Raw genomic sequence first — 12,409 nt, 5'->3', positions numbered from 1 at the left:
ACACATTATACACGCACTTGGATAGATCTTAAAAAAATTTCTATTTTGAAACATTAAACCCTTGTTTAAACCCTCACAATGAATAAATCAGACTTGACAGTGAATCTATTAGGAAGTTAAATCGATTTTACCAAATATTTCCACTAAATTCCTTAGATTTTGATGTTCAAGATGAATATTGATTATTTTCAATACAAAAACTAATTGAAGTTACTAGCTCCAAAAATCCTTCAAAAATTATTCCTCAAGAATTAAATAAATTCATAAAATTGAAAATGCGTTTTTGAAAAAAGTTGATTAGATAAATGTAACCGCAAATTACTAGTCCCAAACGTTTCGGAGTTATGATTAATTCCAGAATTCAATTCAAAACAAGAAAATTTGCAATTTTGTTTTTTGATTCATATGTTTTATTCTCGAAACTGTCACTCCTACTGATTCCTGAATTCATTCATAATATATTTTTTTTATTGTTAGAATTATTTTTTATACGGAACCAACTTCGCGTAATAACAAGATAAATAAAATATTATAAAAGCTTATAGCTCTCAGAACATATTTGACGTTATGGTTCCCAGAGTCAATAAAATTCATCTCAATTGATGTTCAATACCTAATCATATAAACAGGTCATAAATTCTTCGCAATAAAGGATAACACACTCATCGCATCAGTTGGTTCGATTTTATAGTAACAGATAAATTACGCGAAGATATATGAACAAGCAATCATTTCACCACCTCGAGTGACAAAATACCTCAAAGAAATTCAATTGTTATGCTAAATGGTTTGGTATCGATAAAAGAAATCGAAATGTTCTAACACAAAACGGGCATATGATGGATTTGAGACTCACCATGTCATTATATAATCACAAAAATGGGAGACCTTCCTGGTTAGAGAATCACCACTCCAAACTGACCCCAAGAACTGAGCCGTGAGCGAAAAAAATTGCTCGGTTTTAAAGGGGCACTGAAAACCAAATGCGTTTTGAGTCCCGAAGCCTGTTCTTATACGCTTGGAGTGGGAGAGGCGACAAAAAGAAGCATAATCATCCCGGCAAAAGAAGAAAACAAGAATTGTTGACAACCAACGGCATCGATGAGTATATTTTGGGGGTCCTGTGTGTCGAAAAATGTTCGTAGATGATCTGGGCATTAATGCACCCCTTATTTACATCGGTGTGCATCTTTCTCCGGAATGCCAATGAATCACCTTGAACCTGAATGTCTTGAGCTACCGGACTGGTTGTATTCAATTATTTGTCTATCTTTTGGCATCAATCCTGAATTGTATCACGGAGTTTTTCGAATATATGAGGGAGTGCTCCTCTAATTAAAACCATTCTGATGAGCTACAGTTCATTTTCAAACAATTTTGCGATTGTTGATTTGGAAGAAGGTTCTTCAATATTCACACAAACTCGAATTTTTATGAAAATCTACAGATTATTCGATCAAAGCAGACACTTCAAAATGATAAGAATACTTCGATAGCACTGTATAACCTGATATTTTGTTTTTGCGAATCAATACAGTGGCTTATACAGTAATGAAACTTATGCATATTGGAAATAAACTTCATTTGCATTTCAACCATTTTTTGGTCTTAAATTAAGATAAAATTATTAGTATTTCAAATTGACAGAAATCTTGACATCTCACATTGTCAAATATGTAGCTTCCAAAATTGTCATGGTTTTATTTGGCATTTTATTTCGGTTTCTATACCATATTACCATGAATTTAAAGATTCAAAAACGAATCATCAAGTGAAAAAGCATAATGAAATCGTAAACTTGTAATGGTACCAACTTTTTAACTTCGAAATCAAGAATTATTTGATATTTTTATCCAAACTACTTACTTGGTTTTATAGCTTTGTAGAGCAGAGCAGTGTTCAACCAAATCATTGGCAGATCCAGGACCAAAATTATTTCGAGTTACCACTGAGACCATATGTTTATCCTGTTTATCTTAGCTTCTTTTTGAGCACCCATTCCCCGTGTTGAAAATCAATTATATCCATCCGGTCGCAAACACGATAACTCTCGAATGGAAAAACCTAGAAATTGAGAATTTTAGGATACGTTCAAATGCTGCGGTTAAGTTTGATAATAGGCAAAATCCGACTAGGAGGAAAGTGAACCAAAGGCCATATGGCCGTTCGTCCATTTTTATGTAAAAACTCATGATTCACGGTGAAATAGTGGAATTTTAATGCTTCTTCACCAAAAATATAGAAATTGATTTCGAACATAAATGATAATGATACAATGTTTGGCAACAAGAGAACTAATCTACAAAACTAATAGATAGTCCAGTTAGGATTTTGCCATCTTTTAGACAATATTTGTCTTATATTATATCCGTGAATTAGTTAATGGACCTTTTATTTATTTTTGGTGTTTAGCCCCAATAATTTCTTCTTGATCGGAGACTTGAGGTTCAATTTCAATTTGTGAAGATTTTCTTTGTTTTCGTTTCATTATGAATCAGTTCTCATTCATCATCAGAATATAATCGTGTAATTATCTTATAATATAAGAAAAAGAAGTATTTCTTATTTTCTTCAGTGAACTAAGAAAACGGTTGAAACACTTTTTTTAAATAGAAGGATAAATAAATTTGGAATTATTCTCGTATAGAATTTTCTATTGGTGGATTTTACAAAACTTTGATTTTGATGATTGTTATCATCGAATCATTTCTGTGTTAAATTGGATTTGTTGGCCAATCAAGGTTTTGTGAAACTGACAATATGAATAGGTACCTAAACCTATATAATTTGATATTTAAAATGGAAATCTTGAAATGAACCCGGTCTGGGCCGAAAATATGGTTATAATGATTAACTTACGTGTACTAAAAGTAAATGGATCGAGATTTAACTTGTCACAATCAAACTATGATTTCACTTCCATTTTTCACAAATATTTTTTCTATTCATTAATTTCTAGTTCAACTTTCCGCAGTTCAATTTCTTTGATAGATCCAACATAATAAAAACATTATTTTTCATAAGCGAATAGATACTGCTACCTAGAAAGGAACTGATCGATATCAGCCATTATTGTTTTATCCACTTGATATTCAAAGTGTCACTTTTAACATCCTCTTCTTCCTCGGCAATTGGGATATCATGAACAAAATTTTATGAATTGTATTCTTTCGATAAGAGTTGTGTTGTAAACGTCTAATTCAGATATTTTTTCGCGACGAAACGAAAGAGTTTTGATATTAAAAAAACGAGTTTGTTTTAAGAGAACTCAATTGATTTTTGTTTCATTGTAAAAAAAAGGTATATCATCAACGATGGAAAACGATATTAGCCAAATAGCCGCCACGGCTACGGTTTCAGCACCTTTATCCTTTTCATGGAATTTTCCTTGACCAATTCGCACATTTGTAACTGAGTGTCTTGAATCGATTGGCATAGACATTATCTTTCACGTGGTCCCAAAGAAAAAACTCTAAAGATGTTAAATCCCCATAACTAAAAGGACAATTTCGATTGCCTCTTCGAAAACTAACACGGCCAGGTGTTTCTTCGACGATCCTCGATGATTAGGCATGAAATTGAAAGATATTGATGAGGGCGTTTTCAACAAGACGGCGCTACGTACCGCACATCAGGCAACGAAACCATCATAGTAATAGAAGAAAAGTTTCCTGGGTGTGTTTTTTCTCGAAAAGAAGATCAAGATCGTCCCCGATATTTTATATTTTAACACCTCTAGACTTTTTTTTCTTTGTTACCAAGTTGAGAATGAAGGTCTATGCCAAAGTGCCACAATCGATTCAAGACCTTAAAGATGGAATTTTCGAGATATCGAGGAAAGCCGCAAATGTACAGGGTGTTTCACGTAAGCGGGTCACTGGATTTTGTGGCTTATCCTTCAAACAAAATTGAAAAGTGACCCATTTATATGATATGACTTTTTACTGACTATCCTAATATGTTATTGGAAAAATTATAGAACCAAAGCATGGAAAGTTATAGAGGAAAAACTGTTTCCCAAAAAAAATTTTTGCAAATTTGACTGGTTTTCGAAGTATGAAGAAAAGATAATTGCTCACTAATTGTTTCTTCATTTGAACTTCCGGTTTTCAAAACCGGACATTTTTCATTGCAACATATGTATACTTAGAAGCTTAAATTTATAGCTTTAATTATAATCGAGAATGAAAACTTCAAAATTTGACAATCAAATTTTTCTTGAACCACAGACAAATGGATATATTTTCCGGCTATGAAATCTGAATTTCCTCAAGTTGATTTTGAATCGAATTGCTCGAAATTAATATAAAACTACCACTATATTTACATATTCGGATTCAGAATCGATTGAACATTCAGAAAACTGGAAAATATTATGAAATATATTTTGCAAGAAAAATTCTTCTATTTTCTTGAAAACTGGAACTTCAAATGTAGAAACAATTGGTGAGAAAAAGTCTCTAGACCTTCTTATTTTGAAAATCAGTCAAATTTGCAAAGAATTTTTTTTTGGAAAAACGGTTTTTCCTCAATAACTTTCCATGCCTTGGATTGATAGTTTTTTCGATAACATCTTTGGATATCCCTTGGAAAATACTATAATTTTAATGGGTCACTTCTCAATTTCGCTTGAAGGATAAGCAACAAAATCCAGTTACCCGCTTACGTGAAACACCCTGAACGAATGGATTATGGAAAACTGCACGGATCCAGCACCATATCCTGTGCTGCATCCGTAGCCATGGCATTTTCCATCTTGATGTCATAACTTCCGCTTCACAATGAAAGAAACATTGATTTATCTTAAAATTGACTTTTTTTAATGAAATAAAACCCCTTATTGGAAAACCTTTCACAAATTTGAAAAATTCAATTTCTATTATGCTGATAGTTTCCTTGATGGCAGTGACCTACGAATTAATATTATGATATTTTATGGGTTCCGTTTCTGTTATTCGGTCATAGAACCTGATAGATATATTTATTCAGGTTTTTTTTCTTTTGAAATTCGATCTCAAATAGAATCCGGTATGGAATTCCGTCAACAATAACTAATTGATGATGAAAAATGTGTCGTACAAGAGTGATGAATGAATGAAGAATCATTCTCCTTGACATTACATTATAATAGATGATACACAAATGTTCAAAACTGATTTGTTTTGTGCTACTTGTTGAATAATTCAACTCTTCCGATAACATTCATTGTATTCTCCATAAGATTCATGAGTTTCAGTATTTGGTTATCGTCAATTTTGAAATATGAAATGTAGAATGAGCATTTCAATCTATATTTGTATTTTTCAAATTTTGATCCGGGGTGGTCTCAAACGAATACGTCCGCATCATTGTCATTTTCGTTTATACCTCCAACTTAGGAACAACCTGTATGTGTAATAACAATTCCAAGACTTTAATCCTTTAGTTCTAGTTATTTCTGACCTATGCATCGAAAAATGTCTTTCAGGATGAATAAACCTATTCTATTCTATTCAAATTTACTAATTTTCAGAAACAATTCCACAGAATCATTTGCTTCAGCTCAGTATTTTTAAAAACCTCTTCGAGAGTTCTTACAGATGCTGAGCTCAAGAAAGCATTACTATTGGGAGATTGTATTTGTCTACAAGAAGCCAGTGGTGTGTACCTAATATAACTGGTAAAAATAAAACAGTTCTAATAAGAGATGAAACATCTAGGAGACATATCCAGCTTCCATCCAACCTGTCCTAGCTGTAATTTATTATCACTCTTTATGGTCAAACCAGGCGATGAATGCTTGCAAGTCACGAAGAATAATTTAAACAACCTGGCGATATTTTTCTGCACTTCCACTCTTGTAAAATGATGCTATAAGTCACACGGAGATTCCTCGTCTACGAAACCCATAAATCCTTGAATCGCCCCATTAATAAAACATAAAGTTGCCATTAAAAAATCGTCACTTTTGACTAATCGTTGATAGCTTTGTGAGATTTTTAATGCTTTTCGTGATTAACCCATCTTTTTGGGAAATTAACGGGGATTCCAATCAGAAGAACATTGAGTGTCTACATAAGATTTGAACATTTTTTTGGATAGCTCCTGATAAAACACAATCGGTTTTTCTTAGAAGGAATAAATAATCGGAATTAATGAAACAGAAACAAGTTGTGTCAGAATATTGCCAATTAAACAATTTTGGGCAATTCTAGACTTTATACAGGGTGTCTCAAAAAGATCACGTCAAACGAAAAAGGAATGTTAATCAGAATGTGCTCTTCCTGATGTAAAAAAATCGTTTTTATGAAAGCCTCACAGTTTTCGAGATATTGGATGTTTTATGAAAATATTGAATTTTTTCACTTTAAATAGTCTCTTTCATGCCAATTGAATTACAACTGAATACTTTTCGAATCTGTTTTCTCGTGAATATTATTGAATGATTGTTTCAATTTATGCACTGAAAATAACACAAAATATTATACCTACAGGGATTCTGAAAAAAATTGTTTGAAATTCACGTTTTGGCGGTAGTGTTTTTTGTACCTAATTCGATCTAAGGTGATATAAAAAAAGGACTGGACCTTTTCTGCATATTAAGTTGAAAAGTTGCCTATACAGCGAGGATTTCGAAAGGGTAAAATACAGGATTATAATTATAATTACGTTATTCTTCAGAAAAGAGATATTCAAATGTTTTTCGAAAAGAGAATATTTCTGTGAAAATCAAATTTTGTCACTTTCCAAAAAAACCTTTCATTTTGCAAATTCTGCTCTGTTACCTATTAAATAATTTCATTGAAAAATTTAGTTACTCCTTAAATTTAATTTGATTTTGAAGCTCACGTGCGCATATCATTGATTTTATAAGTAATCACTTACAAAATCAATGATATGCGCACATGAGCTTCAATATCAACAAGTCTATCGTAAAGTCACTTCATAAAAATCAGAACAATGAACAATGCGGTGAGAAAGATAATTCTCAATTATTATCAGAGAAAATATTCAAAATGACCACCCCTTTCGCGAATACATGTCCTGCATCGATTGAGAAATGATCATTTGAAGTATCCAAATTTATTTATTCATTTATCAACTCAGTAGATAAGTGAATTGCCACCTAAATAACATTTTATTAGTGAACTGATTGATTATTTTCAGCAGCGTGTGCAAAATGAAATATTTTGTGGAAAGGGTGACCAAATCAGTTTTTCACAAAAATGTTCCAGTTTAGGTGAAATTTTGAAATTTTTGGATCGAAAAATTTGTCTCAAATTTTCCATAGCCGGACCTTAAAAAAAATTTTTTGACGAAAGTTCCCACATGGGAATTTTATACCATCATATCAAACGATTCGATTACGTAGATCACGAAAATGCCGGCTGCAGTTCAAAGTTCTAGCCATTATTTCAGAAATTATAGGATGTAAACTTTTTCTCGAAAAAAGATATGTACCTATATGAAGATATCTTCTGTTCGACCAACAACTAATAATGGAAAAATAAAAAACCTAAATTGTATTGAACATTTTCTGTAACTATTGAATTTAACCACTAAATTGAAAGGTTGACCATTGAGTAACTCGAACAAAAACGAAAATAATTCCGATTAGCTGTTGAAAATGACTACCACAAACACAAATTGTTGAAATTATGATGAGAAAATTCTTTTTCCTAGAAACTTGACACCCTGTAGCAGAATATAAGTTTATAGAAAAATGTTTCCTTATTATCACCCAAGTATGAACTCTCTCAAGTAGGGGAAAGTGGCCCAAAATGATCCCCCTAAGCTTTAAATAACTGTAAAAACCAAAATATACAATAGAAAGAGTTCGAATATATTTTTTTGTATAGTCAAAGGCTTTTACGTGAATTTTGTTTCATCAAGTTTTCGATATAATGTGGAAGCAAGTTTTTGTGGTAAGTAATGTACATATTCACAAAGGGATCGTTATACCCTAATAGGTTGGGCAAAATGATCCCCTACGGATGGGCAGAATGATCCCTCTGTGGGGATGCACTTTTTTCATTTTTATGCAATGAAACACCCAATTAACTTCAACTAAATTAACTTTATTCGGCTCAACCAAATGAACAAACAAAATTAAATCGCTGTACAGCAAGAATAAGTGTTAAGAAACAATAAAAGACAGAAACTACTGAAACGAAAAACAAATTTATTTTACAAGTCATCTGCTAACTGTTTACGCACTTTGTTCACTTTGGAACGGTCAATGCAATAGTCACAACTATATGGATCACAGTCATTCTCGTCGATTCCCGCACACTCATCATGTGCCCAACGATAGCACATTGAGCACTGCACCCAACCTTCTCCTGAATGAGACTGTAAAAACGTTTCGGTACAAATGAGACATTCTGTATCTTCTTCGGATTCCTCTGAAGATTCCTCGTAATTTTTGTCCTGTTTTCTTTTTTTATTATTCACGTATTTCATCAGAATTCGCCTTTTATTTCTTTCTTTTGGAACCATATTTTCTGCCAATTTATTACCCAACACAGTGAGGGATCGTTTTGCCCCGACAGTGTTCATCTTGTATTAGATCGTGATTACTTGATGCTAGCTTTGTTCAAAATCCTCGTTAACTCGTCAAAAAGTAGACGAAACTATGTGTTTTCATGAAATATTCAGCAACTCAATGTAACTATTACTATAACAACACTACTGTAATAGATCGATATCACTTACCTTAGATCAGACAGCACAAATAACACGTTTTAACAAATATTTTCATGAAACGTAGTTACTTCAGTTCGTTTCAATCCTCAAATGATTATTACTACTCGAGTGGCCGTAGGTACGCTCTCGAATCAAAGAGGGCAGCATTTGTTTTAAAAATAAAAGGGGGAGATCATTATGCCCGCAGGGATCATTTTGGGCCACTTTCCCCTATCATTATCTTATTTTGAAACACATTACATAGACTTCTCTGAGTAGATATAGGAAGAGCATTCAACAAACAACTCTGGGCTGAGAACAGAAATCTTGCAAATACTATAAAAATTTTGTTGATTCCATTTTCCAAAAAAAAAAAAGTAAGTGAAATCAAAGAAATTTGCATTTTCATTGTGAGCGATATTATCTATACGTTACATATAGTTAGAATTTGGAAGATATTGTTCTCCTTGAATGAACTTACTAGCTATAACTAATAATAATTGTTCTAAGTACTCACCGATGGGTTTATTCCTTAATGTGAAAAAGCTTATCGATATTTTAAAATTCGATTCATTTCGATTCATCCTTTCCCTAGAACTTCCACTTTTATTTCCATCATCACTGTTAGCAATTGACGAAAGAGACATCATAAATCTATAACAAGAACATTTTCAGTGTAATCAACACCACTTGATGAAATAAATCATAATATCCAGTGTAACTTGTATGAAAAATGTGCATGAAAACCCTCAAAAATAACTACCTGGCGAATAACACTTTGATTCGCGTAAATATTCACGTATTTTTGCAAGTCAGTGTCATAGACTAGTTAATAATTTAGTCGGCCAATAACCATCGACTTGTAGGCGGGGTTTTGGGATGTCATCAATCTATGGTCAAGAGTGAGAATTCAAACCCTTAATAGGAATCTGTAATTGCATTCCTCCGCTATGTCATCCAATGAAATGATTATCAAATGGACACATAAAATCATGTTTTCACTAACCGAAATACCTAATCGCAAATTCGTAAAAGATTTGAATAAAATGTCTGGAATTATATCGGAAACAGACTAAAACTTCCTTATTTCAAATGGCTATTAAAACAGAAATCCTGCAAATTCTATAAAAATTTTGGTGATTCCAGATTTCATAGAAAAAAAGGAAGTAGAATCGAAGAAATTTGCATTTTCACTATGTATGATATTATCTATACGTTAACTTTGGTTATAATTTGGAAGAAATTGTTTTCCTTGAATGAACTTACTAGCTATAGCTAATAATAATTGTTCTAAGTACTCACCGATAGATTAATTCCTTAATATGAAAAAGCTTTCGACATTTTGAAATTCGATTCATTCTTTTCCTAGAACTTCGACTTTATTGACGAAAGAGACATCATAAATCTCTAACAAGAACATTTTCAGTGTAATCAACACCACTTGAAGAAATAAATCTTGATATCCAGTGTAACATGTATGAAAAATATGCATGAAAAACTTTAAAAATATCTACCAGGAGAATAACACTTTGATTCACGTAAATATTCACGTATTTTTGCAAGTCAGTGTCATAGACTAGTTAATAATTTAGTCGGCCAATAACCATCGACTTGTAGGCGGGGTTTTGGGATGTCATCAATCTATGGTCGAGAGTGAGAAATCAAACCCTTAATAGGAATCTGTAATTGCATTCCTCCGCTATGTCATCCAATGAAATGATTATCAAATGGACACATTAAATCATGTTTTCACTAACCGAATTACTTAATCGCAAATTCGTAAAAGATTTGAATAAAATGTCTGGAATTATATCGGAAACAGACTACAACTTCCTTCTTTCGAATGGCACACCCAATCTATTAAAACAAAAATCCTGCAAATACTATAAAAATTTTGGTGATTCCAGATTTCATAGAAAAAAAGAAAGTAGAATCAAAGAAATTTGTATTTTCACTATGTATGATATTATCTATACGTTAACTTTGGTTATAATTTGGAAGAAATTGTTTTCCTTGAATGAACTTACTAGATATAGCTATCTAATAATAATTGTTCTAAGTACTCACCGATGGGTTTATTCCTTCATGTGAAAAAGCTTTTCGACATTTTAAAATTCGATTCATTTCGATTCATTCTTTTCCTAGAACTTCCACTTTTATTTCCATCATGACTGTTAGCAATTGACGAAAGAGACATCATTAATCTATAACAAGAACATTTTCAGTGTAATCAACACCACTTGATGAAATAAATCACAATATCCAGTGTAACTTGTATGAAAAATGTGCATGAAAACCCTCAAAAATAACTACCTGGCGAATAACACTTTGATTCGCGTAAATATTTACGTATTTTTGCAAGTCAGTGTCATAAAACTCATAGACTACTTGATAATTTAGTCGGCCAATAATCATCAACTTATGGGCGGGGTTTTGAGATGTCATCAATCTATGGTCAAGAGTGAGAATTCAAAACCTTAATACGAATCTGTGGTTGCATTCCTCCGCTATGTCATCCAATGATATGATTATCAAATCGACACATAAAGTCATGTTTTCACTAACCGAATTGCTTAATCGCAAATTCGTAAAAGATTTGAATAAAATGTCTGGAATTGCTGGTGTAGCAAAGCCCTCTGAAATAGATTAAGATATAAGGGAGTTCTTTAATGATTTTTATAGCCCCCTTGAATTCAATCTGATTCGATATAATTAGACAAAGTTCTGAGTATCGAATGAATTTTCTGAAATCTTGATTATGGTTTCTAAGTATTTGTAATAATGGAGTGATATGCGATTACTACAGTTATTGCACATATTGCATATAAAATATAAACTCTATAGAATTTCCAAATTAATATTTTTCATTTTTTAGTGCAATTTCACTACGGAACGAAATCCACTGAAATTTTCTCTAGTTCTAATATTCCACTACACAGGGTGTTGACCCCTGACTTAATACGAACCTCAATTTTTGGATCAGTTCAGAGATGAATCGATGGACCTTGTGGAATTAATCATACATTACAAATCAATCGACTGTACTGGGTGGTTCAAAAATTATCAGAAATTTTAAATATTGGTGAATATACAGGGTGATTCACCGGTATGGCCTATTAGACGTTTATTGAAAACTAATCATAATTTTCAGCTGAAAATGTGCATATTGGGGTTCAAGACAATGATCTTTCTCCCTAAAATATTTTCAGATCTCTACAACTTTCGGTTATATTGGAAACAGACTACAACTTCCTTATTTCAAATGGCACACTCAGTCTATTAAAATAGAAATCCTGCAATTACTATAAAAATTTTGGTGATTCCAGATTTCAAAGAAGAAAAGTAGGTAGAATCAAAGTAATTTGCATTTTCACTACGTATGATATTATGTATTCGTTACCTATAACTATAGGTAACGAATAACAAATTCTAACTAGAATTTGGAAGAAATTGTTTTCCTTGAATCAACTCACTAGCTATAGCTAATTATAATTGTTCTAAGTACTCTACTCACCAATGTGTTTATTCCTTAATGTGAAAGAGCTTTTCATCATTTTAAAATTCGATTCATTTTTATTCATTCATTTCCTAGAACTTCGTCTATTATTTTATCACTGTTAGCAATTGATGAAAGAGACATCATAAATCTATAACCAGAACTTAATGTGGTGTAATTAACACCATTTGATGAAATAAATCACAATATCCAGTGTAACTTTTATGAAAAATGTGCATGAAACACCTT

General features: G+C 32.1%; 1 protein-coding gene and 1 long non-coding RNA gene across 3 annotated transcripts in view; both read right to left on the bottom strand.

Annotated features, from left to right (window-relative positions):
- The window catches only part of LOC123681326 (probable chitinase 10), a 40,798-nt gene extending 39,789 nt beyond the window's left edge, over window positions 1-1,009 (bottom strand). The window contains exon 1 of the mRNA XM_045619663.1: window positions 857-1,009. The gene's annotated coding sequence lies outside the window, so the exon portion shown is untranslated. The remainder of the gene's footprint in view (window positions 1-856) is intronic.
- An 861-nt stretch (window positions 1,010-1,870) lies between these two features.
- On the bottom strand, window positions 1,871-11,030 carry LOC123680384. Of its 2 annotated transcripts, XR_006747509.1 has the most exons (4): window positions 10,978-11,030; window positions 10,732-10,868; window positions 9,182-9,318; window positions 1,871-2,064 (listed from the first exon to the last, which is right to left on the bottom strand). It is a non-coding gene; the product is annotated as an uncharacterized LOC123680384 (long non-coding RNA). The 2 variants fall into 2 exon arrangements; XR_006747510.1 differs by lacking the exons at window positions 10,732-10,868; window positions 10,978-11,030 and adding an exon at window positions 9,967-10,048.
- Between the last annotated feature and the right edge of the window lie 1,379 nt (window positions 11,031-12,409).

The sequence above is a fragment of the Harmonia axyridis genome, chromosome 5 (assembly GCF_914767665.1).
Source record: "Harmonia axyridis chromosome 5, icHarAxyr1.1, whole genome shotgun sequence".
Taxonomy (NCBI): domain Eukaryota; kingdom Metazoa; phylum Arthropoda; class Insecta; order Coleoptera; family Coccinellidae; genus Harmonia; species Harmonia axyridis.
The sequence above is the reverse complement of the archived record's forward strand: the minus strand, read 5'-3'. Positions and strand labels throughout refer to the sequence as shown.